Below are 26,409 nucleotides of genomic sequence, written 5' to 3'. Positions count from 1 at the left end.
GTGCTGACTGCAACAGAGGCTTAGATGAATAAATTAGATTAAATGATTCATTTTGGTGGCATATGAGGTGTTTCCTGCCCTTCTGGCATATGAGGTATTTCTTACCCTTCAGTCAGACTGCTGTTTAAGCTAGGAATTAGGAGATTTCTACAGAATTCATTTGCATTGAGCCAATTTTCACAATAAAGAAATGTCTTCTTTTTCTGGCTTTCAGTGTTGGTGAGAAAGCAAATAGTATAGCTTTTACAGCAGGGCAAGGAGAATACAATAATTGCCATGATTTTTTTTAAGGGATCAATCTGTTCTGGTTCACAACTACCAGATAAAGTCAACAGCCTAATTACCCAGAGAGACAAAGTGTCAGAAAACCCATGTCTGCCTGCAAAAAAGTCTTTGTGGGGATCAAAAGCTCCAAATTCTCACTGAAATTCCTTAAACTTTGCATTCCTCTGTGCCTGTGGGCCTGGACAACTGAGCTGGTTATTTTGGCTCCAGCCAGGTGTTTTCTCATAACCTGTTGAGGAAAAAGTGAGGCCAAATGAACTAGCTTAATTTTTAGGTTTAAGAATTTGTGGACGATGTTGCTCACAGCTGATAGAGTATCTGTGCATGTTCAGTTGGTACAGGGAAACCCTTACATATCATTACTTTGGGTAGCACCTCTGAAAGTTATCTACATATGGACAGCAGGAAGACTTAAAAGCTATAAAGCAGAGTGTTAAGCTGTTGTTAGTCCATGACGGGCTGAAAGTGTGTGTGTAAAGTTAACTCCCACTAACTTGTGGGCAAAGAGCTAGACTTTAGGTGTGAACATTTATTCACTTTTTTAAAAAGAACCTTGTGCTCAGGAAGATTTGGAACATATTTTAAGGTTACTTATATAATGAGAAATGTATTTAAATCCTAGTAGTGTCTTCAAGTTATTGGGGAGATCAGTTACCACTATTTAAAAGTGAGATCTGTGCAACTACTTACATTCTCAGAAGTCCCAATCTACAGCTGCAAGTATCTAAACCTTGAAAAAAAGTCTAGTCTATAAATATTTTGAGTAGTTTCAACCATTGCCTACAATGTAAATACTGAATAAGAGGTAGATTCATGATGCTCTGCTCTAGAAAGCAGAAACTTTTTTTTTTTTTTACTTTTAGTCTAAAACATCATTCATGATATAAGTCTAGCTTGAATTCAGGACCTAGTGATGACAGAGAAACCAGAGTTGCCTCATTTGAAGAAGGTCATGTGGCTACAGAAATGAAAAATCTTTTATTTTCTTTTGAATGTTGATATTTGATGGTTTCTTTTCTGTTCAAAACATTGAGCTAGTGGACACTATTCATTTTACCAGCTTGAACCATATTTAAAGTAGTGAGGGGTAGATTGCTTTAAGTCAAAATTATTGAAAAAGCTTGCTTGATTGAAACACCAATTTTAATCATGATTTAATGGAACAAACAAAAACCCTGTATTTCAAACCAGCAGTTTTATATTGTTTACATATGTCATATTTCATTATTTTTTCCAAAAGAATGGAAAAAAGACATAGCTGATTACTAACATAGTAACTGAATACAGCCTTTCACACTAAATTTGTGCTTTTTACTCTTAGAGAGAAAGATAACCTGAATATCTGTCTCTAAAAAATTCTATCGTTTGGGAGACATTTATCCAGATTCTTAGTTTTGTCATGTTGTTTTTGTTGGATTTTTAATAATAGAGAATGGTAAATGGTTAATTTCTCTTTTGCTAGATAATGATTTCATTTCTATTTGTGGTTTCTGTCAAGCTTTATCAAGACATAAATTGGAATTTAATTAAAATGATACAAACCCAGCATTTAAAACTTGTTTATTCATGTAGCGTAAATGTATATATAATGCTATTTCTAATTTAATTTCTGGTCACTGCATCCTACTAGAATATATAACTCATAAAGCTCATTTTCTTTCATGTAATGGTTTTTTTTTCAAAGGTTAGAGAAAGAAAACACTTCTACTGTTTTTAAGAAATTACTTCTTGATATAAAATGACAATAATTGAATTCAAATAGTAAGATAAATTGAATTAAGTACACATTCTTTGTATTTGCAAACTGATTATACCCCCCAAAAAGGCTATCTTAAATCAACTGCATCTGCTTATCCAGTGATTTCCAACACTTCAGTGATTTCTTTAACATTTTTTCACAGCTATAATGGCTAGATCACAGTTTGTTGGGGTTTTTGTTGTTTGTTTTTTTTTTGTTTTTTTTTGTTTGTTTGTTTGTTGTTTTTTTTTAAAGTGGGTTTAATAGATAATAGTGTAAAATTGTAGTATTGTGCAACCTTAGCACAGGTTTTCTTAATTTCAGATTTAATTTTAAAAGTTTTTTTTAAAGACATGTAAAGAAAAATAGTTTATGATGGCAAAAGCATTAACAATGATATTTGCTTCCTTTCCCCCACAGAAAAAATTTAGTGGGTCTTTTAAAAGACAATTTTTGTGGATTAATATTGAGATATCTTCAGATAGATGTGAAACAGGAACACAAGTTTTATACAATGCTTTCACATTAAATTAAACCCAATCAAAGGTGTGGTTAAAGAGAACTCACAGAGATGGGCAGGCTTAGTACCCTTACTGCTATACATTGAGACATCTGACTGGTAATACAGTACATGAAGTATGTAAGCAGATCTGAACTGTAAAGTCATCCTATCTAAGACTTAAGCTATAGACATCCAGCTATACTTCTTATCCATATGATCCCACTTTTATGTTCTCTTGTCTGCTTTAAACACCTTTACTGGAAAATAAGATTATTTAATATTTTAGTCTTAGCCCTGTGCCTTTATATAAGTCTTATTTTATTGCATTGAAACAGACCATTCAGACTTTAGATCCCTGAGTGGAAGTGTGTTTAAGCTGTATGTGGTCAAAAGGGACCAGCAAGATTTAGCTTCTATTTTTTAAACTAATATGTACCTACAACACAGTTGACTTATGTAAGAAAATCTACTGCAAGAATTACAAAGCAAATACATGGCTACCAAATCTTTGACTAATAGTAAAGTTAGCTACACCAATAGATAGCAGAGGTACCAGATAACAGTGCTGACAGATCTTGAGCTGACCCAAACTCTGTCCTTTTCTTCATAGCCTCTGATACTTTTTTCCCCTCTTTGTAACAGTTTATCTTTTTCTCTTCTCCTCCCTCTTTCGAAATGTGTTGGATAATACTGCAGGCAGTAATTCAGGAGACGTAACTCTAGTCCCTCCTTTAAATTTCTGTACTGAAGGTATTTGCTTTTTTGTTTGGTTGGTTTTTTGTGTTTTGTTGTTGCTGTTGTTGTTTTTTTTGTCTTGGTTTTTTTAATCCCAAACAGTCCATATGCTGAAGCTCGCCTAAGTTATACTTTCAGTCAGATCAGTTCAGTTGCTCAAGATTGTGGATCAGTGATGGGTTTTGCCCTTAGAGATCAGAATGAAAAAGCTGTCACTTTAAGTCTTGAATAAGCCCTACTTGAGTCTTGTGGCTGATTTGGCTTTTTTTTAGAATAAGTCTGATAGCACAGTATGAACTTGTATCTGGCCTAAAAGTTCTGCTTGATGCCATGCAAAGGCATTTACCATAAGAAAGGCAAATATTGAATGTCAGGCACAGGAAAACTTTCTCACTGGAGAAGTCTCCTCTTTCTATCTTCAAAGATAGTTTTAAAAAATCCTTTGCAAATATGTAATGAGTAAAGATCTGCTACTCTCTGTACGTGCTTATGTTCTCACAACTTCAAAAGTATCTCTGTACCTTTGCCTGGAGTCAAATTGTCAAAGGCACAATGAATCTAAGCGTTTGTAGCCTCCTTTGGTATGTAAATGAACTCAATTTTTTCCTATATTCCATTATGTAGATTTAAGTGATGGTTTTCTATGCATGTCAGGAAGGCTAAATCTTGTTTCAATCTTTGTTGAGAGGCTATTCACAATTGACACAATTACCATAAATATAGTTTTCTGGTAACTATTTTACTGTTTTTAGAGGCATAATTTAATACAACTATTCAAATGTTAAGGTCCTTATTTTGCATTGACCTTTTCCTCCTATAGTAGATAGGACCTTAATTTTGACTTCACTTCTATCCATGTGACTCTTACTGAAGTTAGCTCTATTAGTGCATGAGCATATCTGATGCAGGATACAACTTAACATCCCCAAGAGGCCATCTACATTTCATAGTTTTACAGCACCAATATTGAAACTGTAATTACAGCATAAATTTAGTATAATTTCAATTACTTTTTTTTAAGGAAAATGTTCAAGCCCTCTTCCTAGAAATTTTGTTCTATCACCATTCCATCATAGGATTAAAAAATATGAAAATCTTATATGGAAATATCCAAAGTTAAACTCTCTCTTTTAAATATTTATGGTTGATTTCATTTTGGTTTTGTTTGTTTGGGTTTCTTTTGGTTTGTTTTGGGGTTTTTTTAACCAGGTATGTATATTATATATTGCATGATATGTGTATATTATAGCAAAAAGGTCTGCGATAGAAGTTGAATGTGAACTCTGCCTGTGGCAGCTATATCACTAGATGTCTGACTGTATCCAATGAGTTGGAGCAGAACCACTACATACTCTATCTTAACTTGTCTCACAACCTGTAAAGTCAATGAAGATGTTATTTTAGTAGTGGAGTGAATTTTGAGAACACAAGGTTTTGTCCTGCTTAAAAAATGCAAGTGCTCAAAAAACCTTTTTTTCTTTTCTTTTTATTTTTAATCTGTAAATATATTTAAGAAAGTTTTCACTTTAGTAAGAGGCATGTCAACCTAGAATTAATACAAGTGTTGTTTTCTTTTTTTCTCAGAATACAGTAGCCCTGTTATCAGATGCTCAAGCAGCATTAATCCATGTGAGATACATTTATCCTAAAATACATGAATTCTTTTACCTAAAAACCATTTGAAATGCTCTAGAGAATGTAGTGTGGTACTCTGCTGTTAATAAACCAGAAGAAATTATGAATTTCCTGATCAGTAACAGCCAAAATTGTACCAATTTACTCTCTATTTTCCTTCCCTTTCCAGAAATAAAGGTAGTGAGGCTCTCTGTCCAGAGACATACCTCCATACCCATTCCTTTGATTTATCACGAGTGAGACATCCATAGATTTTGTAATACAACTTGATTATATTTTGCCTGCAAGTTGCTATTGAACCAGAAATGTCCAGTGATTTGTTGTTGTTTTCTTTTAGTGATTTATACAGAGCTCATGTAAGAAAGATCACAAGGGAAACTGCTAGGTCACCATTACTCTGGAAAGAGGGGAACTTTGGAAATTATGGCAACAGCTATAATATGTGAGAATGCAATTTCAGTGAAGCTTTGCAAAGTTAGCTGCAAGTATTGATGAAGCTTCGGCACATCTTAATTTAAAATTAAATGTGAATTAAAATGTGCATCTGCAGATATTAGTGCATTGGGAAAGGGGATATGGAATTTTACCAGAGTTAATGAATTAAGAAAATTTCAACTATAGAGGGAAAACAATGATTAGGGCTAGGTTTTGGTCTTAAAAACTAATTAGTGGGAAGTTCCTTTTAAGAATATACTTGCCATCGTTTCATTCAACACTCAAAATAGGCTAGTGCATTTCACACTGAAGTGCTAAAGGAAGTTTCAAGACAGAGGTTCAAATGATTAAAACAGTTTTACAACAATGTTTCTATCCACTCTTCAGTGTGCCATGTGAAGAATAGAAAATCAGAAATAATGCCACATTTGTGGAGGCTGCCAGAACTATAAAGTGGCACTGGATCTAATTTTTGTTCCTATGGTAGTGCCTAGGGGTCAGGACAGCATTGGACTAATCCCTTTACTTCATGCAGCCAGAAACATTCTCCATGCTAGAATCTTACAGTAATTTAAATTTTAAAAAATTCTTTGATTTCCTTAATATTTTAGAGAATAAAGTCTTTTTGAAAGTAATTTAAGGTTTGATTTTCTAGTGAAGTGAATATTAAACTATGCATCTCTCCAAAAGCACCATCACTAAGTTTGCGGATGACACCAAGTTGGATAAGAGTGTTGATCTGCTGGATGGTAGGAAGGCTCTGGAGAGGGATCTGGAGAAACTAAATAGATGGGCCAATGTCAGTGGAATGAGGTTCAAGAAGATGAAGAACCATGTCCAGCAGTTTGGCCACAATAACTCTCCAGTGCTTCAGGCTGGGGGAAAAGTGGTTGGAAAGTGGCCCAGCAGGAAAGGATCTGGGAGTACTGATTGACAGCAGCACGACCAGGTGTCTAAGAGGGCCAGAGTTATCCTGGCTTGTATCAGAAATATGTGGCTGGTAGGACTAGGAAAGTGATTGTTGTTTTGTACTTGGCACTGGTGAGGCTGCATCTCAAATACTGTGTCCAGTTCTGGGCTGCTCATTTCAAGAAGTCAGATGATGGAATGAGTCCAGAGAAGGACAATGAAGCTGATCTAGAGATTAAGTCCTATGAGAAGCAGCTGAGAGAACTGAGACTGTTTAGCCTGGAGAACAGAAGGTTCAGAGGGGACCTTATCATTCTCTATGACTGTCTGAAAGGGAGTTGTAGTCGTGTGGTCATCGGTCTCTTCTCCAGGCTACTAGCAACACAATAAGAGGACATAGCCTCAAGCTGCACCAGAGTAGGTATAGGTTGGACATCAGGAGGAATTTCTTCATGGAAAGGGTAGTTAAACATTAGTATAGACTGGCCTGGGAGGTGCTAGAGTCACTGTCTCTAGACATGTTCCAAAAGCAACTGGACATGGAACTTAATGTCATGGTCTAGTTTGCAAGGCAGTGAATAGTCAAAGATTGGACTTCATGACCTCAGAGGTCTTTTCCAACCTAAATGATTTTGTGATTCTGTGATTAAATTATTGAGAATATTTTTAGTGCTTACGTGCACTTTTTTGATATATAAACCACGTTTTACATTTTCTGCTTGCTGACTGGGATTTTTACAAGAGTAACCCTAGGAAAAAGAAAAGCAAGTGCTGCACTTCCTGCCAGAGCTATTTGCAGTGAGATGCCTCTCTCCCTAGTGCTAGGTGGCTATGGTGCTCCCATGTCCCCAGGTGCAGGGAAGAGGGCAGCTGAGCTCACGCTCCCCATAGGCACACATTGCTTCAACGCAGTTTCTTTCTTCATTTTCCCCACCTTTGGTCTTCCAACTAATTGTCCTATCTATTAAATTCTTAGTTCTGCTGCCTCAAATCAGTGCTACTTTGAGAAGAGGCAGCAACAGTATTGTTCCTGTACTTACAGAGCTTTATTCTCAAGAATCAGAAATATTCATGTGAAATAATTTTTCAGCATAGCTGAAATTTTTCCTAGATATTGCAAATTTTATGTAAAATTTCAGCTAACACTGTCTGTTCTTCTGTGGTAATGAGCCACTCTGAGATGTGAATGCAACATAATGTTTATTTGCAAACATCAGGAGGTTGCAACCATTGATTCATTGTATCTGCAGACTCTGCCACTTTCCCCTCTATTCATTCATCAAGCTGTTTACATATGCTTCGAATTTCTCAAATGTGAACACAGTTTTAACTTCCAGATGCTCCTTTTCTAGAAATTGCTGAGGTACGCAGATATGAATTGCATCTTCTCTTGAAAATAGATGTACACTGGTAGTATTGGAAAAATTCCAGTGTCAGTGTTGTCCCACCGGAGGAAGCAGCTGTTTTTCAGGTGTAACTATTTAACTAGGAACAAAAAACCCCACCTCATAATGCTATTATGTGTCTGTTTTCTAGACCAGAAATCTCATTTTCAGGCAATTCCACACCTCTCTGATTTTCTATGTTTATGTAAATAAGGATCTTTCCTCTTGTCCCATACAATGTCTGTAAAAATTATGTATAAGTCTGAATTCCTGGTCTTGTGGGCACACAGGACATAGCAAGTAGTTATGATTAATATTAGGTCCTTGTGTTAAGGGTTAGAAAGGAATAGTGGAAAAAAGTTGATATTAGTAAGTCCTTCAAAAATTCTCTGAGTCTTCTTCCCACCCTGCACTACTCATTTTCTCAAGTACCAGGTCAACATCATGTAGTTCACCAACTAAAATAACCCACTAACATGATTTCTTTTTTTTTTTTTTTGGCACAAGAATAGGTATCAAAATAAACAAAATGTGTGAAATGTGCTAAAAAATTGGAGTGTTTACAAAAGCCTATGAAGTCCTGGTTGTATACAGTGTTCTTTCTGCTCTGAGTTCTTGTCTTTGAATGTAAGCAATAATCAAGTCATGTACCTTCTCTTTCAGAGTGAGCTTTACTTAAATGAAACAGAAGCTGCAACATTAATGCATTTTAAAACAGAATATTCTGTGTATTCTACAGACAGAGAAATGAAAGTGTTAAAATCTTCAGGCTTAGTGTACTTCATAAAGAATTGAACCCTGTCTTAAAGTTTAGGTTGTGGAATCATATTGTAAACTTCAGGAATACCAGTGTACTTCTGAAAGTATATTTTAATATAATAGTTGCCTCAATTGTTTCCTCACCAGAACAATTTTTTTTAGTTGTCTCTAAGGTATATACAAGTGAAAACCACTTCTCATAGATTCACTTATGTTAGCAGGAATGAAAACTCAGCTAAAGTGTCCATGCTTTTACAGGATACATTCTCCATACTTCTCTTGAAGATATCACTAAATTTGTTCTCTATCTCAGCCCTATTTTTATTTCACTTTTTATGTTTATTGTAAACTCTTCAGTATTTTGGATTCATTGAATATGTCCAGTGAACACCTTTGAAATAACTATAGTTTCTATCCCTGGTAACAAAATCCTTGTTGTCTTTAAGGTTTTAATGAGAATAATTTCACTTTGTCTAATCATAAGTCTTCAAAAGGTAATAGCACTTACTTACATCTTTATTGAAAGTTGCTGGTGTGAAATTTCCTAAATCTCTGAATTTTGTTTTGGAAAAGATTCATATGTTTTTGACTACAGTCAGGACTTGATATCTATGTTTACTTTTAATCTTTCAATTTCTTTTATGGCTTTCATTATTTTAATTGGAAGAATCAAAATTCCCTGCTACATTAAATATAGAAATATTATCTTTTACAGTGATTGAAGAGCACATTTTCAGTAATTTTGAATAAAACTAGAATGGCGGTAGTGTCTCATAAGCTGAAGAGTACATATTGTACATGAAAGAGCACATATTTTTAGTCCTTATTATCATTAAGTACCTTGCTGATTTACTTTTGGTTGCAGAAATACAAATTTTGTTTTGAGCTTTCAACTTTCTTAGATGCCAGGGCAAAGAAATGGGAAGAGAAATATAAAATAATTTATTCTTCATTGATTTTATAACCAGAATTTCATAAACACTTCTTTTGAAAATAAATATGGAAAATGTGAACTTCCCAACATACAGACAGTTAATTTTCTGCGGTTCTCTTGTACAAATACCATTTTCATGGCTTGCAAGTTTCTGAAGGTATCATCAGAATTTATTCTATATAAAATTTGCCTGCCAAAATTTCCGTTATACGAATCTGCAGCATGTTTCAGAGTTCTAACTCTTTTTAATCTATACTTCTTTATGCAAATGCACAGCTCCTGACTAAAAGTGATGTGAACTGAAGTATCAACTAGGACAGAAATACATTGTGCATGATACAAATCTTGAAAATATTTTTCCATGACAAGTAAATCTTACACTTTCCCATACTTGCAGACTTATTATCAACATTTTGAGTACTTGGTCATGGAAATGGTCACTTTAAAAAACCCCTGCTGTCTAATGGTCTTCTATGTCCATTTGTGTAGTTGTTTGATGGGGAATAGCATCCCCTGAGGAATGACTACCAAAGGGACTCTGTCAGGTTGTAGTCCACCAGGTCTGAACATTACTGGAAATTCAGGGAAGAAAATCTATCCTATGCCTGCCTATTTGGTGTCAAGGCAAATGTTCCAGTTCTCTCTCATAACATGTATCTCATGAATGTCCCTTAAAAGTTAATACTGCTCCTGCCCCAATCCTCAAAATGAGTAGAAATGAACTGTTGATCTGGACTGTTAATCAGGCTCAGTTGTATATAAGACTGATATATTATTTAAGTCTTATCTCAGACAACTGTTTTGTCACGGTTCCCAGTGATGAAAGAACTGTAAAGACATTCTAGTTTGCTCCACTTACCTGTCAGAAGTACCCTGCCTCAGCAGGTCCCAGGGAGTGGACAGGATGCTGCACAGTATGTAGTTTGAGATCTTTAAGAACACCACCCTATGCAGTTTATTTCACACTTCCTATGTGACACTCAACCTAAGGTTTAAATAAAGCAGTAACTTATAAAAAAAAACAACAAACAAACAAAAAAAAAACCCCCAAAACCAAAGAAACAGGAAAAATTGCAAGCACAGGATAATGTCTTATTGGCTTTTTGTATTTCATATTGTGAATACTATTCATTATTACTCATTCAATTGTATTAGATATCTTTTGTGTCTATTCTTGTCTTCTAACATAACAGTTTAATAGCATTCTGAAAGTATTGTAGTTTTGGGGGGATGAATTGTGTTAGTGAGTGAAAGATTATCAGTTATATGATCATAAAAACAAAGTAAATGTAAGCTGTAAGGCTGAAATATTGACTATAAAGTAAATGCTCATTTTCTATAAATGTGAAAGTATGCATTTTTATGTATTAGCACTTACCTAATTACAGCTGAAGCTGCACTCTATTGATGTAATAGAAAAGGAAATTAATAAAGAGAGGTTAGATGATGAATAGGCCTTTGGCCACAATAGAACAGCCAGCAAAATCTTCCAAACATGTAGGCAGAATAACTAAGTCACTCTCAAAAGCTTTGTTAAAAATTTAGATAGGGCCATCAATTTCTACATCTGCAGAGGACATCTCTATGTCTTTTCACTATACTGGCAAAGTTATGACTGTGATTGCAATACTAAAGAAATATCAGATAATGTCTCAAAAATTTCCTGAAATGAGAAAGTAGCAATTACTTTGATATTCTTAAAATCCAAGATGGAAATGTTCAAGAAACTTTATGCTTATGCTGAATGTGTGTAAATAGCTTAAAAAGATGACTGAAGAAGACAAACAACTACATGCATGGGAAGACTGTGATATGTTTAACACTAACACTACATGACTCAGAGGAGCAGTGAACCAGAAGTTAGAACTGGAGGCCCAGGTTTAGCTCTATCTCCTACCAGTCTTCCAGTATGGTCTTCTCTTTTCCTATGACTGTTCCATTGCTTCCTTTCTTCAGAATAAAAATAATACAGCCTTTCATCACAGTGTGAACTGGAGGGATGATAAACATTAGAAGACTAGAGGCAAATAAAGCCAGATTTCAAGATCTATAAATATATGCAGAATATATTTAATATGACCTGAGACTATGTGAAGGTTTAGTGAATAGGAAAACATTGTGTTTATATGTACATGTTTGAGCATCATCAGGAGATTTGTGAATATAGGAGGGTAGTTTGAAAAACATTATCAGGCAGAAAAAAAATGTTCTTTCAGCTATCATCTCTATTTCATTGATATGGAACAAATGTTTTTTTTCTGTTGTATGAAAAAGAGTGGGATAAAATCAGGACAAATATCAAGAAATATCCTTTTCATGGTTGAACTTCAGGCATAGGTATGCAACTTTGCTCTTCTCTTTTCCAGTGAGAGAGTGGAGCACAAAAAATACTAATGTTGGGGCAAGATGCCAGGAACATTATAGAGAGTCCTGCAAGTGACTGATGTTCATGCAAGACACTCAAGTTGGGTGGAAACTTTGCAGCACCTGCTACTACTGTGGGATAGGAATACTGGAGCTTCTGCTATATGGATCTGCTCCACAGAGAATGTGGGGAGGTGTTACAGCTTGTGGGAGATAGCTGAATGGTCTTGTGATGACTTTGTGTATGTTTACAGCAGATGCCAAAGATTAGTTGATTTAGAATGCATGGGAGTAAACAAGGAAACTAGCATTCCAATCAGGTCAAAATTTTTCCTTGATGTAACTCACTTTCTGTTCCAGTTAACAATGACAGCTTAGAGGGGTCATCTCAAGATGATGGGTTTTTTACTTAGAATAAAATATTTTGAACTTTACTGAGGCAAGACTTTAACATTATGAAAGCTTTGGGAAGTGATCATGTCATTATAACAGTGGAAAGAATTTCTTCTCTCCTAAGATGTACTGCTGAATATTGAGGACTGCTCTGCTGAAGTCTGTTTACATGTTTATTAGTCTTCCATTACCAAATAACATGGAATTATATGTCTAATGTTATAGTGCAGACATGGGAACTGAAAGGCTATGAACTTCAGAAATATTCACATTCCAAAAATGTAGGCAAATGGATTCCCCATCCATACACAGAGCAGAGAGCTGTCCAGAAAGAGCAACTCAGAGATATTTCAACACTTTTGTTCCATTTTTATGGTAATTAGAAAAATGCAATGAGAGTCAATTAAAGTGAATGATAAATTTGGAACATTCTATGCGAGTGAAGAGTCTAGAGCACAAGAAGTCTTATGGGGAGCAGCTGGGGGAAAAAAGGATATTTAGCCTGGAGAAAAGGAGTCTTAGAGGACCTTCTTGCTCTCTACAGCTACCTGAAAGGAGGTTGTAGTGACGTGAGTGTCAACCTTTTCTCCCAGGTAACAAACAATGGACAAGAGGAAATGGCCTCAAGCTGTGCCGGGGTGGTTTAGGTTGGATATTAAGAAAAAAAATGCTTCATGGAAAGGGTTGTCAATCACTGGAATAGGATGCCCACAGAAATGGTGGAGATCCCTGCAGATCGTTAAAAGACATGTAGTTCTGGCACTCAGAGACATGTCTAGTGGTGGTCTTGGCAGTGCTGAGTTAACAGTTGGACTTGGGGATCTCAAAAGTGTTTTCCAACATAAGTTTCATTTTATATGTCATGTGAATATCTCACTTTGTAGTGAGAAATATTTCCGAAATTATTATAGAGGAGGGGTTGATTTCTGGAGCTAAATAATGTAGCCAGGTAACCATTCCTCATCATTTATCAGAAGGATAAATTAGAGACCTGAATCTCATATCTGTATGGTCAATTGAGGTCTTTATTGTTATATCTCACCTACTCTGCAGAGATTTGAAGAGGTGTGATAGGAAGATTTAAATCGCAGGTAAATCTCTAGCTGCTTCTAGTAGGTGAGGAGGTTTTGGGGCCTGATATCCAGGCCACAGAAGCAGGAGTCCCTGAACAAGTCTTTAGGCTCATCAATAGGTTGCTAAGCAGTTCTGTGTTTGTTTGTTCAGAATGTAGTCATGTGATATTAGAATTTCTCCAGACTTTGGTATAAGACAGATTCACTAATAGTTTCATTTGTTGTTAATTTACTTGTGGGTGAAAGTCAGGTATTGCTAACAATTTCTAAAATTCGGTCATGATCTCATTCTGCAGACAAGTGTTGATTGATTTGGGCTGTCAGGAGGAAGGATGCAAAGAATGAATACTATTATTGAAGGAATTTGGATTTTTCCTCAGGTAACCTTCAAAGAATACTAAATCTTCTTGGTTTTCATTCATTTCAGTGTGTGGACGAGATGTCTTAAAAATACCTTCAAGAGAAAAAGAAAGCAAGATATGCATGACTCTGTATCTGTACATGAATACTGTGGAGTGATCTTTTCTCCTTGAAATTAAATTGACAAGTTTTTCACACATGCTAAAATTTGGCCAAGGTATAATCCTCAATAAAATGGATTAAGACATGGCTAAATCATGGTAGCTGGTTCAGAAATGAATGTAAGGGAGGGTGCATTGACCTTTTCTTACTTGGACAAAGATTTTGCTATTAAATTAGGTCTCAGTAGTATTGAAATCATCCCATTTTCTTTAGATTACATAATTTAAAAAAGTTTTCCTGTCAGATGTGATCATCTGGCATAAGCTTCTATCAATGAAACCTTTGTAAGATAGTGTAAAGATTTCTCAGCTCTTGAGAATTTCAGAACACATCTTAGATGACAGGTGTGTTGTGAATATGAACCCTTAACAAAGATCAACTGTTCCCACTGTGACAGCATATTCTATGTGTCTCAGCTGCCTGTAGAGATCATGTCTATTTCCAAATAAAGATCAGAGATGACAGACATTATTAATTTAGTCTATCAGGGTTAAACTTAATCTTGAAATTACAGGTTTTGGAATCATTATTACAAAAAGAAAATGATGAAACATACCATTAACTTTTACCTAAGTGCTGAATTCTATTCATTCTTGTCAGCTTAAGAGTCCTTCCATGTCCTATAATTAAAACGTAATTTCCAAAGGATCCTTTCAGACTGAAAAAAAAAAAAAAGGAAAAGAAAAAATCAACCCAAAACTTTCAGAGGAATAATTTCTACAATGACTTTACTACTTCCTGTAGCTCTTTTCTTATGGGAACACACACTGAATACAAAGAGTACATCAGAAAGTATTTTGGGGTTATATTTTGATAGGACCATAACTTTAAAAGCAAGTTTCAGAAAACCTTATTTCCCTAGTATTTTAGGTGCTTATGTAGTTGGACTTGCCTTTAGCTGTTCTGTAAGTATACAAATGGAGTACTCTTGTATTTATTAGAAAATAACTCCCTGACAGAAGATAGACATTGGTTCATCTGTTTACCATAGCTAACTACTGTCTCTAGTTAAATTGCTTTTATAAGCCATATCACAGTTTTCTTCAGTAGCTCTCTCTCAGTTTGCTCTCTCACAGACAGCATGACCTGTACGGTTTCATAACAAATTGTCATTTACAGGTGAGATCTACCAGTGACAGAGATGACTGATTTGCCACAAGCACTTATTTTAGTTTTCTCCTTCTGTCAGATAATGAATTTTGTCTCCAACTTTTAGCAAAGTCTTTTTAAAATATATATAATATACAATCACAGTATAAGTCAGTACTGCAATTTCTGTTGTTTGCTAAAAATGCCTTTTTCTCCTGTCCCCGGTAAGACACCTGCAACCAAGTTTCTTCAATGTGACTTATGAGTATATATTTTCAAACCGTGCACATGCTGATCTCCATATTTGAATGCTGTAGTGACTGGATAGTTCCATATGGAAAACTTGACAGACTTGTAATATAAGACACTGCTGGTACCATAACTTGAAGAGAGTATATTGATTTATTGTTAGAACTACTTTTGTTTTCAGACTCTGTAGATATCAGTCCACTACGACATATAAAGTTGGTCCTACCTTCACAGTCAGGTTAGATAGAAATGAACAAATTAAATCAAGGAAATAATCTTATTAATCATAACTTGATGCACTTATCTGAGAGAAAGTAATAGTTCCACCACAGAAAGCACAGATCTGGAATTGTCTTTATTGAGTTTCTTTATACTGGTACACTTGTCCAGAGTAAAGATAGGTGTTTGTAACTGACTATTTCTTCTAGTAACTTTCAGTATTTATTATGATTATCATTATTTGACAAATGGGAACAGATTTTTTTTCCATAATAAAAAAATAAGTCCAATGTTTTTCTCTGATCCCTTCTAAATGTTTCAAGGATGTGTAGAGTTGAGTTTATGAAAGCTAATAACAAGAGGAATGCATACAGAGTTTTAACTTCAGAAGGTTTTCTGCTATTTAGAGATAAATTGCAATCGTTTTCCTCCAACTTTCATTTTGACATTTTAAAAGATAAGATGTACCTCTCAGCTTATATCAGCTCAGGAGTGTGTCTAAATATCCCTTTGTCATGTCCTTCTGAAATGTCAGATTTCTAAGATGAACAGGAATGCAAAACTTTTTAATGTTTTAGAGCACAAATTTATTTCCAAAGGGAAGGTATTATTACATATCAATAAAAATTTCAGGTATGGAACCAAACAAATGACGTATTTTTCAGGACGCTAATAGTTTAGGATTGAGTGTTCAGAATTCAGTTACATTCTTATCTCACCTGCATACTGAGAAGCTGGAAATGAAACATTTGATTTTTTAACAAATCTCAACATTGCTAAAATATATTCTAAAAAACATGTCAAGCAGAAGACTTATTTCAAAGAGAAAATTTTCAATGTCTTCATTTCAGATCCTGAAAAGGAGAAGTCTGCTGCCTTTTGAAAAGGAAACACCTCAGTGTCCCTTCGCCATACTCAGTATCTAGTTTAAACTGCAGTAAATGACATTTCTCTTGTTCTTATCAATTGTACTTACTCCAGGTTTGATTTTATAAAATAATTTATTCTATTTTTATTATTTTTCACCCTTGTGGTCTGATAAGTTCTCAAGAAACTACTGCACAAAGTGATATACTTGTAAGTAAAATGATCTGTAAAATTTCCCAATGAAACCTGCCATCTTTAACATCTGGTCCTTAGGATTTCTCTTCCTTTTTTTCCAAAGTAATTTCAGGTATGAGTTATTGCAGGGAGGTTCACAATAAGATCAGTCACATAAGACTGACAAAGATCTAACTACTACCTAATCACTCATCCCTTCAGTGCCTGAGATACTCAAATAATCAGAATCACATGAAAGTTCATTGAGATACATATGCACATGAGAAACAATCTCATAAAGCAGAAGGTTAAAGGTCATATCAGTATAATGTTCTCTGTAAGCAAATTTGGACCAATGTAAAGACATTTTTATGCTTCCTGACTAAGGTATGAGACAAGTTTTCTTCTGCTTAAATTGAAGTATTGACCAATGGTCTACTAGACTATGAAATTCAAACATGTAAGGAAAGATACAAATTCAGCTTCAAATCTCTGGAGCTCAACTTTCCAAGCAATTTAGGGCTCATCTTGTATGGCTTTTCAATGGAATGTGGTCTCCTAAATCCTGCAGACATCTGCTGACCCAACTGGGCCCTCTGAAGTCAGAGGTTAAAGTAGGTCAGTGGAGAGGAAATGAACTTATTTACTGCTAATTGTGTTTTAGAATACAGTGTGACTTGGGTCTGGCTGAAACTGGCTTCCACTTCCTCTTCTTGAAGTTCTCAGATTGTTTCAAGACATCTGTACAAATAGGTAGAGTTCTTCTATATGTGTAATTGTCTTGGGTTGAGCTGGCAAAAATGCCAACTGCCCAATACAGAATGTTAGAGCCTCCCTCCCCCCCACCGAGAAAAGGGAGAAAGGAAAAAACCTCTGGAAACAGATTTAAACTTAAACTAACTATATATATTTATACAGAAATGAGAAAATTTAAGGGCAACTACAATATAACACACACACAAGTTAGAAATAACAAGAAATAACTTCCCACTTCCCAGTGAACACAAATCCCATCATTCTAACTAACAAATCACTCCAGAGAACTCAATCCTCATAGAGACAGACTTAAACAGAAAGACCAAGAACAAACATTTCACTTCCCTAAGATATCATGGTGGTGACCCGGTGCTCTGGGCCTGGTCCTCCCTGTCCCTCCTGGGACAGCACAGTGTGTCTTTCTGGAACCACAGTTTGAAGCAATTGACTCATCCACTCCCATGCCGGCTCTTACACTTTGTGATCATGTGAGAATATGGTATGGAATACTATTGGCTAGAAGTCAGCTGTCAGCTAGCTCAGCCCAGCTCAAGTCAGCTGACAGTCCCATGCCTACCCTGAAATCTAAAACCTAAATTTAGGCCTACTTAGCTAAACCCGTAACAGTAATTTATCTAATACTCCGGTTCATACCTTGGCCTATTCCAGAACAAATAATAGCAGGTATTAGTAATTTTTTAACATGACCCAATGATGCATTCCTCAAAAAGCAGATGTTTTCTGCAGGAGAAATCTGATTGGAGCAAATAGCCCTTTTCATGGCTATATATACTTAGGTCATTTCAAAATCTTCTGAAGACAATTTTTCTTGGTTACACTGGTTGCTAGAGCAAATTGAATTTCCCAGATGTAGATTTTCTTCCCTACTAGCCCATTCCTCTCTCTGAGCTTTTCTAGACAGACCATCCTTAATTACTACTGCTTGACTTTCTCTCCGTGATCAGGAAATGGGTGAAGTTCAGCTTGCCAGAGGATTCTGCCTACTTTTGAACAGCAAAGGTCCAAATCCATAATTTCAGTCTACATTGCAAGGAATTAATCGTGTATGTCAACTTAGTACATGAGCTACAACCTACGTTTTATATGCACAGTAGTATTTTCAAAGCAATCTTTTTAGCTATCCTCAGGGGAAAAAAATCACAAATAATTTTAGACAGATGGAAAACAAGGGTTTGAAATTATTTTGACTGGATATTCTTGGAATATGATGAACTGCTGTGTTTCAACTGAGTAATTATTTCAAGAAGTGATTTATACCAAATATACAATGCATAATAAAAGAAAAAGCAAAATATAGCAAGAAACTTATTTAAAAACATTGGTGCTTAGTTTCTGAGATAATTCTTTTGTTTAGAGTCACTAGCACTTCACATCAGGTTTTCAAAAATCCTCCCATACATTTTTTATGTCTCCTTTTCATTATGAAGGATATTTACACAAAAATGGTAGATGTGTTTCTTAAGAGTTTATTTCTCTAGCTACTCCCTCCCATTTGTAATCATCATAATCCTCACAATATATTGGTATGGAAATGACTATAGTATAACAAAGGAAGCATTATGACTGCAAGTAGTGTATAAGCAGCAAGTTCTTAAAGTGAAAAGATCTAGTTTCTGTACAAGTAGCACTGCAAATAAAGAGCACTGGGGAAACAACAAGAAAGAAAACACTTTTGTTTAAGATGGATTTTTGTTTGATTTTTTTTTTGGGTATTATTTGATAAAGAAAGGACAGCAAGAACATAAGAAAACAAGTCATAGCATTGATCCAGCTGGTGTATTATCTTATTTCTGTCAACAACCTCTGGTTGAGAAAGAATGGTTAAATTCAGGCATTAAATGTTTAGATCCTGTCCTGCTAGCATGCTTGCTCAGCATTCAGGGAAATGAAATGAAGAACATTCCTGAGTCACAGATTGTATCTTCATATTCAAAAGTCCTTTTTCCTTTCATGTGGTTGCCCAGTCCCTATTGCAGTCTGGCTGTACATCACAGGAAAGTAATTTTCTGATCATACAGCTACAGAGGTTTTCTTTTAGTATTAGTTAAACTGTTTTCTTCAGAGGTATTTTACTTTCTTTCCACATAGCACTTGGCAGTGTACTGTATTGGGTTTGCATGGAACGACTTGATATCAGGGGAGACTAGACAGGTGGCTTCTGTGAGAAGTTGCCAGAAGCTTTCCCCATGTCCAACAGAGCCGATGCCCGCTGGCTCCAAGATGGACCTGCCACTGGCCAAGGCTGATTGCATAACGATGATGGTAACATCTGTGGTCTAACAGACTTAAGAAGAGGAACAAAAAACCCAACTGTGCAACTTCAACTAGAGAGAGTGCAAATAAGTGAGAGGAACAGCTCTGCAGATCCCAAGATCAGTGAAGAAGGAGAAGTTTCTCCAGGTACCTGCAGCTCATGATGCAGCCCATTGTGAAGCAGGCTGTCTCCCTGCAGCTCTACAGGGCAGCAGAGATCCACTTGCAGCCCCTGGAGGACTCCACATCAGAGCAGGTGCGTTCCTGTAGGAATTTGTGACCCCATGGGAAGTCCGTGCTGAAGCAGCCTCCCAACAAGACCTGTGGCTCTGTGGAGAGAGGAGCCCATGTTGGAACAGGCTCCTGACAGAACTTGTGACCCCATAGGGAGCTCATGTAGAAGCAGTCTGTGCCAGAAGGACTGCACCCTGTAGAAGAGATCCACACTGGAGTAGTTTGTGAAGAACTGCAGCCACAGGGAGGCCTGAGGTTAGAGAGGTTCATTAGAGGACTGTCTTCTGTGGGAGAGATTCCATGTTGGAGCCAAGGAAGAGTGTGAGGAGTCCTTCCTCTGAGGAGAACGGAGCAGCACAGACAACATGTAGTGAACTGACTGACCACAACCCCCATTCCCTGTTCCCCTGTGATGCTTCAGAGAGAAGGCAGAGAAACTTTGGAATGAAGTTAAAGGAGGGGTGGGGAGAAGGTGTTTTTAAGATTTAGATTTTATTTCTCACTACCTATTCTAATTGATTGCTCTTATTTCCTTAAGTTGAATTTCTTTTGCCCATGATGGTAATGGGTGATTATATCTCAGCCCATGAGCCTTTCATTATATTTTCTTTCCCCTACCTGATGAATGAGGGGAGTAATATAGTGGCTTTGGTGAGCACCGAGCATCCAGCCAGGATCAACCCACCACAGTATCCTAAGAAACAATAATTATTACGATCCCAGTATATATATTACATGTTAGAATACAGCACTAATGACTTCTATTTTTCACCTCATAGTATTTAGTAGCAGTAGTACTATTTTTTCCTGATACTGTATGAAGTAAATAGTTTCTTTGAACTAAATAATGAAATGGCTTGATACAATGTATCTTTTATTCTACAAACTTCTTATTGAAATTGATGAAATAAATAGATTAGTATACATAATTTCTTGAAGAATGAATAGAATGATTACTGCAATTTACTTTAAATTATCAGATGTTCTCTATTGATTAAAAATAAAACCATTACAGTTATAATAACAGAAAAGGAAATTAAAAAAATACACAGCACTATATGTAATTATAAGTGCCTTTTCTGAATCCAGTCATTCAGCTAATTTTCATTCACCATCCTCTCCATACTTCATAATCTCTATTCTATTTCTTTTGTCATGTAGAATTAGTTGCTGCATAATCTCCAGCCCTATTTTCCACATTTCATAAAGAATATTACATTTTTATAACTATCAATCACCAATAAATATGCATATGTTCCATTACATACAGTCCCAGTCTCAGTTTTCTAAGCCTTAGTCTGCAGAAAAACTACCTTAAATTCTGAGGTGTTTGGTAATATATACTATATGTGTTGAGAGGTTTTCCTCTTTGCACTTTAATTACATAAACAGCAGAGCAACCCTTCAGTACATCGTGTGGAGAATTTAAAAGTGTGTAAATTCTTGTATCAGTTGAGAAACCTCTTTTTATATATTATTTCCTCTAGCTATTTGAGTTGCATTCATTCATATGTATGGTGATACAATATGATTCAAAACAGAAGAGATTTCTGGATGTCAGTCATCTCAAGAGAAGATTTATGCTGCACCTTTAAATAAATTATTTTTTTCTTAAAATTGTCACATTTCTGCTTAAAAAGCCTGAACCTTCTCCATACTCAGAATACATACACTAGGGGTCCATCACCCATTTCTAGGCTGAACTATAGATCCTTGACCTGCTCACAGTCTGTTGCAGATCATAGTGAAAGAGAGGAGCTTTCAAAGAGAAGCTGAATTTGCCTATTTGTCTTCCCCTGTTTCCATCTGCTTCTCTGTCACTGTTAGCGAGTCCTGCTTGCATATTGCCATGTATGTCCAATAGAAACATGATCCATGTTAGTGGATCCTGCTAAGTTTCTAATCTATTGAAGTTTGCCAGAGCTACAGATCCTCCATAGTAAATGGTTTTAAATCCACCATACTTCAGCAGTACTTGGAGGAGAGTAAAACGTTTTGACCAGCTGCACTCCTCTTGCTTTTCCTCCTCCAAAATGTTCTGCATTCTGTCACTCCTTGTCTAGTATCTGCATCTTTGGCCTCTGGTGCTGGCCAGGTAAGACAGCAGAGGCTCTCTGTTCAGTTGTGTACAGTCCTGAGGGTCTCTCTTCTCTCTGACGAGCATTTTGTTTTCACATAAAAATATAAAGGAGAAAAAAAGCATGACAAAAATCATCAGACAGCTTAAAACATATATTATTACTGATATTTTGTAAACTACTAACTATTTAACCACAGCAGAAATTTTGTCTTTTCTTTTCTGTTTGTGTAAGCCAAGGAAGAAAAATGATAGCAGAGAAATTGAAACAGGAGAACGCCACTGTCAGGCATAAATACCACCTTGAAAACAGGCCTAGATGTAATCTTTTGTTTTGGTAGAAATCGTTTACCCCACATGGTGAAAGAGGTATTATTGTGATACCTGCAGGTCTGTGGACTCACTAAGAGTGATGTGCTGATCTTGAAAAAATGCAGCAGATTATTGTATATCCATTGCCCAGTTCTTCACTGAGTGATTCTAATCCCTTGTCATCTTCTCCCTGCAGTATCCTTCTTACTGTAGGCCGAGACCTCTGCCTGCATTATCACAACAGTGGTGGATTGGTAAGGTCACCAGGGTGAAGCCTAAGGCTTGAGCTGGTACTTGACATACAGAGTCAATTTATAGAGTTATTTTTTCTCTTTTCTCCTAACTTGATTAGTATTTAAATATTCCAAGTAAAGTGGAACAGGTCAAAGAGGAGCCACTAATTACCTGAATCCAGAATACTCTATAGCCTGTTTACTGAAGAGCTCATCTGGAGAGAGGAACAGACAAGTCAAAATCTACCAACTCTCTCATTTAGGGCAGACTGCACTGAGGTTTCTCACATTTCAACTGCATTGCCCTATCAACAATATTATTATTTAAAAGGAAACAACTTTTTTTTTTTTAAGTACTGTGACTACCCCTTTGCTTTTAATATGCATAGTCTTAAAAAGCCATTGCACGTTAAATATTTTGCTTTTTTTTTTACTATTGGCATAATTAAGACTGTAATACATAAAATGGCTATAAAATAACAAAAATGCAGACAATTACTCTTTTGCATCTGAATGAGTCTGAATGGAGGAGTTTTGTTTGTTTGTTTGGGGGATTTTGTTTTGTTTTTCTACGGGAGTAGGAGAAGGTATACCTCAATCCAAACTGTGAAAAGGTGCTGAACTGTAAAATCAAACACCCACCCCTAACCATGGACTCCTATGCTTATTATGCCTCAAGGAGAGTTTAACCCACAAATACAAAAGGTCTTTTATCTAAGCTGCCGGAACTGCAAGCTCACTCTGGACTCTGAAAATCACACTGTTCTCCTCAGCGTTGTCACCAATTGTCAAGGTTTATTTATACTTACAAGACCTTATGAGTCTTCAGATTGCATTCTAAGTGACAACTCTGAAACCAGAGGAATAGTAAGAATCTCAGAGTTTTAGCTGTTTGGACTTTAGCAAATCAATCTGCTGATATAAAGGTGACATTTGTGACCTGATGGGGTAGTTCTGTGTGCATGAGAAATTGTGATGTGCAGTCAGAGGTATTATATCCCTGGAGCAGGCTTTTTATAGAAATGTATATATAACTTCTTAAAGTTCCCATCCTCATTGAAAATCAATAGCAATCACAACCTAGAGTGCCAGAAGGCTCTAGCAGACATTTGGTGGTGGATTAAAATTGGATGGCTGAAATTGTAACAGCCTTCAGCTGCACCTTCCACTCCCATGATGGATGTTGCCTCTCCCAAAGTAGCGACAACTGATCTGCTCATGAATCACTTGATCCACTGCAGTGTTCACCTAAAGTAAACTGACTTGGATTCTGATTGGATGTAATACAGATACTGAAATTTGTCTTGGGATAGAAAATGTTTATTATATGGGCAGCAAAAATGCCTGGACAAGTTCAGGAATCTGATTTTGACTTGGTGTGGAATGATCTCTGTTAATTGTAAAAGCAGAACACAATAAGCTCCATCAGGTGACTTCAAAGCAACAGAAATGCCTGTCTTTCTCATTCCCCCGTGGGCATCTGAAGCCCAAATGACCTCTTGGACAAGAGCTCTACCTAACTTTGGCACTTTTCTGCGGCAAAGAATCACTGCTGGCTGAACTGATGGAAACATTGCCCATATCTATGTCCCCTTTTTCTCTACTTATCTGGCTGTCTACTTGTCATCACTGCAGGTTTGGGGAGGAGGCTAGCAGTGGTAGGAGATGGATAAAACTACACAGAGCACTTGGGTACTGCAAAGCAAAATGATAGTACCAAGGGTAGTACAATAACAGAATGTTTGCAGGGGAGAGGGTAATCATCTTGATGCTACTGCCTTTTCTTTTTTGGAGTCCTGAAATGATGATGGTATCAATATACAAGACATCCTGCATGAGATTTTGTAGTAGCAAACAATATCTTTCTCAGGAGTCTTCAGATAAATTCCACCAGCCAATTTTGTTTATATTTGTATCAAGGGACATAAAAATCTGATTTCTATTTTCAGTGTTTTAGGACATCCTGTCTGGTTTGTGATTTTTTATTGTTGGGGGGATGGGGTTGTTGTTTTGTTGTTGTTGTTGGTTTTGGTTTTGTTTTTTTTAATCTAGGCAGTTCAGAAGTAGATCTTCACCCTGTAGGTGTTGCCTGTGAGTCCTTTGAGGATGTCTCTGATATCATAAAGCATCTATAACAACACCAGAGCTCTTCCTTAGGCACCCAAGTCATACTGCAATCACCTGCATTGGGAACCTCTAGCAGTATAACGGCATTTTTCTTAGCTTGACTTCCAGTCAAATTTGAATCAATAGCTATTCACTTACACTTCAGTGAATGTAATGGTGATTTTATTGTATAAGATCCTGAGTTTTTAAGGGGAAATCTGACTTGACCACATCAGCAGTCAAAAGCATGGCAGCTAACTTTCTAGCATATATGAACTTTGTCTCTGCAGCATTACTCTGGTTGATAATTTGTCAGTAACTATTTTCTTCATCAAAGACACATAGCAGCCTGAATTTGAAAAGTTAATTATATTAATTAGGAAGGCCATAGAAGCAGATCTAGAAGAATGATCCTTTGACTGGTATAAGTCTATATCTGTATATACACATAGTTTTAATTGCTTGTATTATAACTGTGCAAATATATGTCATTAGGATATCCTTGAAAAAATGTGGTACTAATCAGATTTGTCAAGATGAGACAGTACATTTCTATTCTCTTACACATCATAAACTCTGACTGATATCCCCAAGAGGAAAAAATGCATAATGTGTCATTTATGACATGTTGCATGCACAAATTGCTTGTATTTTGTATGCAGTAGGATAACAAAATGCTATTGAAGCTGATTTTTATTGCTAGTTGTCACTTGGCAGATTTTTCCTCCTGCTGTGAAATGTTTGATGTAAAATTTATGTTTGGAGAAATAGAAGCAAAGATGGTTTTACAATATTTAAGAAAATTGTATACATCTTATCCTAGAGATAGACATTATTTATAAGCAGAATAATCATTCTATAAATAAGACTAAATTTCAAGTAAGTAACAAAAAAAATGTGTAATATGCCAATCTTTTTCTGCTACTACAAGACTGCTGTGTAGTAGAGCAGGTTTTTTGGGCTTGAAACAAGGCACTGATCAGCAGCAGGATGCTTGTACAGAAGCAAGCTTAAAAGGTAGAGCTAATAATGATTAGGGAACTTCTGACACCTTCCCAGTCCAATAGGTTTATGTGAGACATATTAAGGTCCTTTCAGTATCACTCTGAAATATTATTTTCGCTTTCTACAGAAAAAGGAACAAACCCAGTATTCATTAGCATAAGGGTTGGAAGATTTGTTTAGTTTTCTTATGGAAAATATGTACCTATGGGTAATATTAAAGATCTTATCCTTTCTTCATTTATTTATTTGAGAATATCAGTGTTGTGATTCTCAAAGAGAGTCTACATATATGTTGTGATGGCAAACATCTGAAAGTCTTCAACTGCCTGTACCTTAGCTCCAGAAAGAGTTTCTAAAAGCATATTTGCAATTTTCTATATCAAAAGTGAAATTAAATCTACTTACCTTTGCATAGAGCAGATCTGTCACTTTCCTTACTTCCATAATCATGGAAAATTATCAGTTTTATAGGTTGTATCAGCTGTGACAGAAAATTGGTGAGAAGTAAAGGTCTGAGCAAACCAGGTATCACTTGATTCCTTGAAATTTTAGATGTCTGTGTGGGTAAGAGTACCTGAAATCATTTTATGAAGGTTGGGTTCATCAGCCAGACCAAGAATATATGTAACATATCTTTGAATATTTTAAAAGTAGCTTGCAAGCAGATATTGCAAACTATGCTAAATGGAGATACTGGTTTTCAACGAGTTTCAGCCATGGAGTTGTGACTATTTTTACTAATAACCTTGCATATAATGGAAAACAGATACCAGCAAAGCAGATTAATTTGAGAACTTTCAGATGTGGTCAGGTTCCAGTTACCACAATTTTGTTTTGTGTCCAGAATTAGCATTTTTAATACCCCGGGAAGAAGTAGATTAATTCACTATTGTTAATGTCCATTAAACATGTTCATGTTTGTCAGCTGCTCATTTAGCTAAGTAGTACTCACCTTCCTACTTGATTTCTAGTACCAAACCCATGCCTTCTGGAATTAAGTCTGCTTTGGCACTGTAACTCGTTTCTTAGGAGATTATTTCATTAAGTGAAAAATTCCACAAAGATATTTAAAAATCAGCTACTAGCTTCTTCAAGTGTAAGGATACTGCACATGAAAATCATTTATGTTTCTGTGAGATGAAACA

General features: G+C 36.0%; 1 protein-coding gene across 1 annotated transcript in view; it reads left to right on the top strand.

The window, feature by feature from the left end:
- The window catches only part of TRDN (triadin), a 221,117-nt gene that overhangs the window by 5,717 nt on the left and 188,991 nt on the right, over positions 1-26,409 (top strand). The gene's annotated exons all lie outside the window — the stretch shown is intronic.

Source organism: Pithys albifrons, chromosome 2 (genome assembly GCF_047495875.1).
Source record: "Pithys albifrons albifrons isolate INPA30051 chromosome 2, PitAlb_v1, whole genome shotgun sequence".
NCBI classification, from domain to species: Eukaryota; Metazoa; Chordata; class Aves; order Passeriformes; family Thamnophilidae; genus Pithys; species Pithys albifrons.
This window is presented reverse-complemented; position numbering and strand designations above follow the sequence as displayed.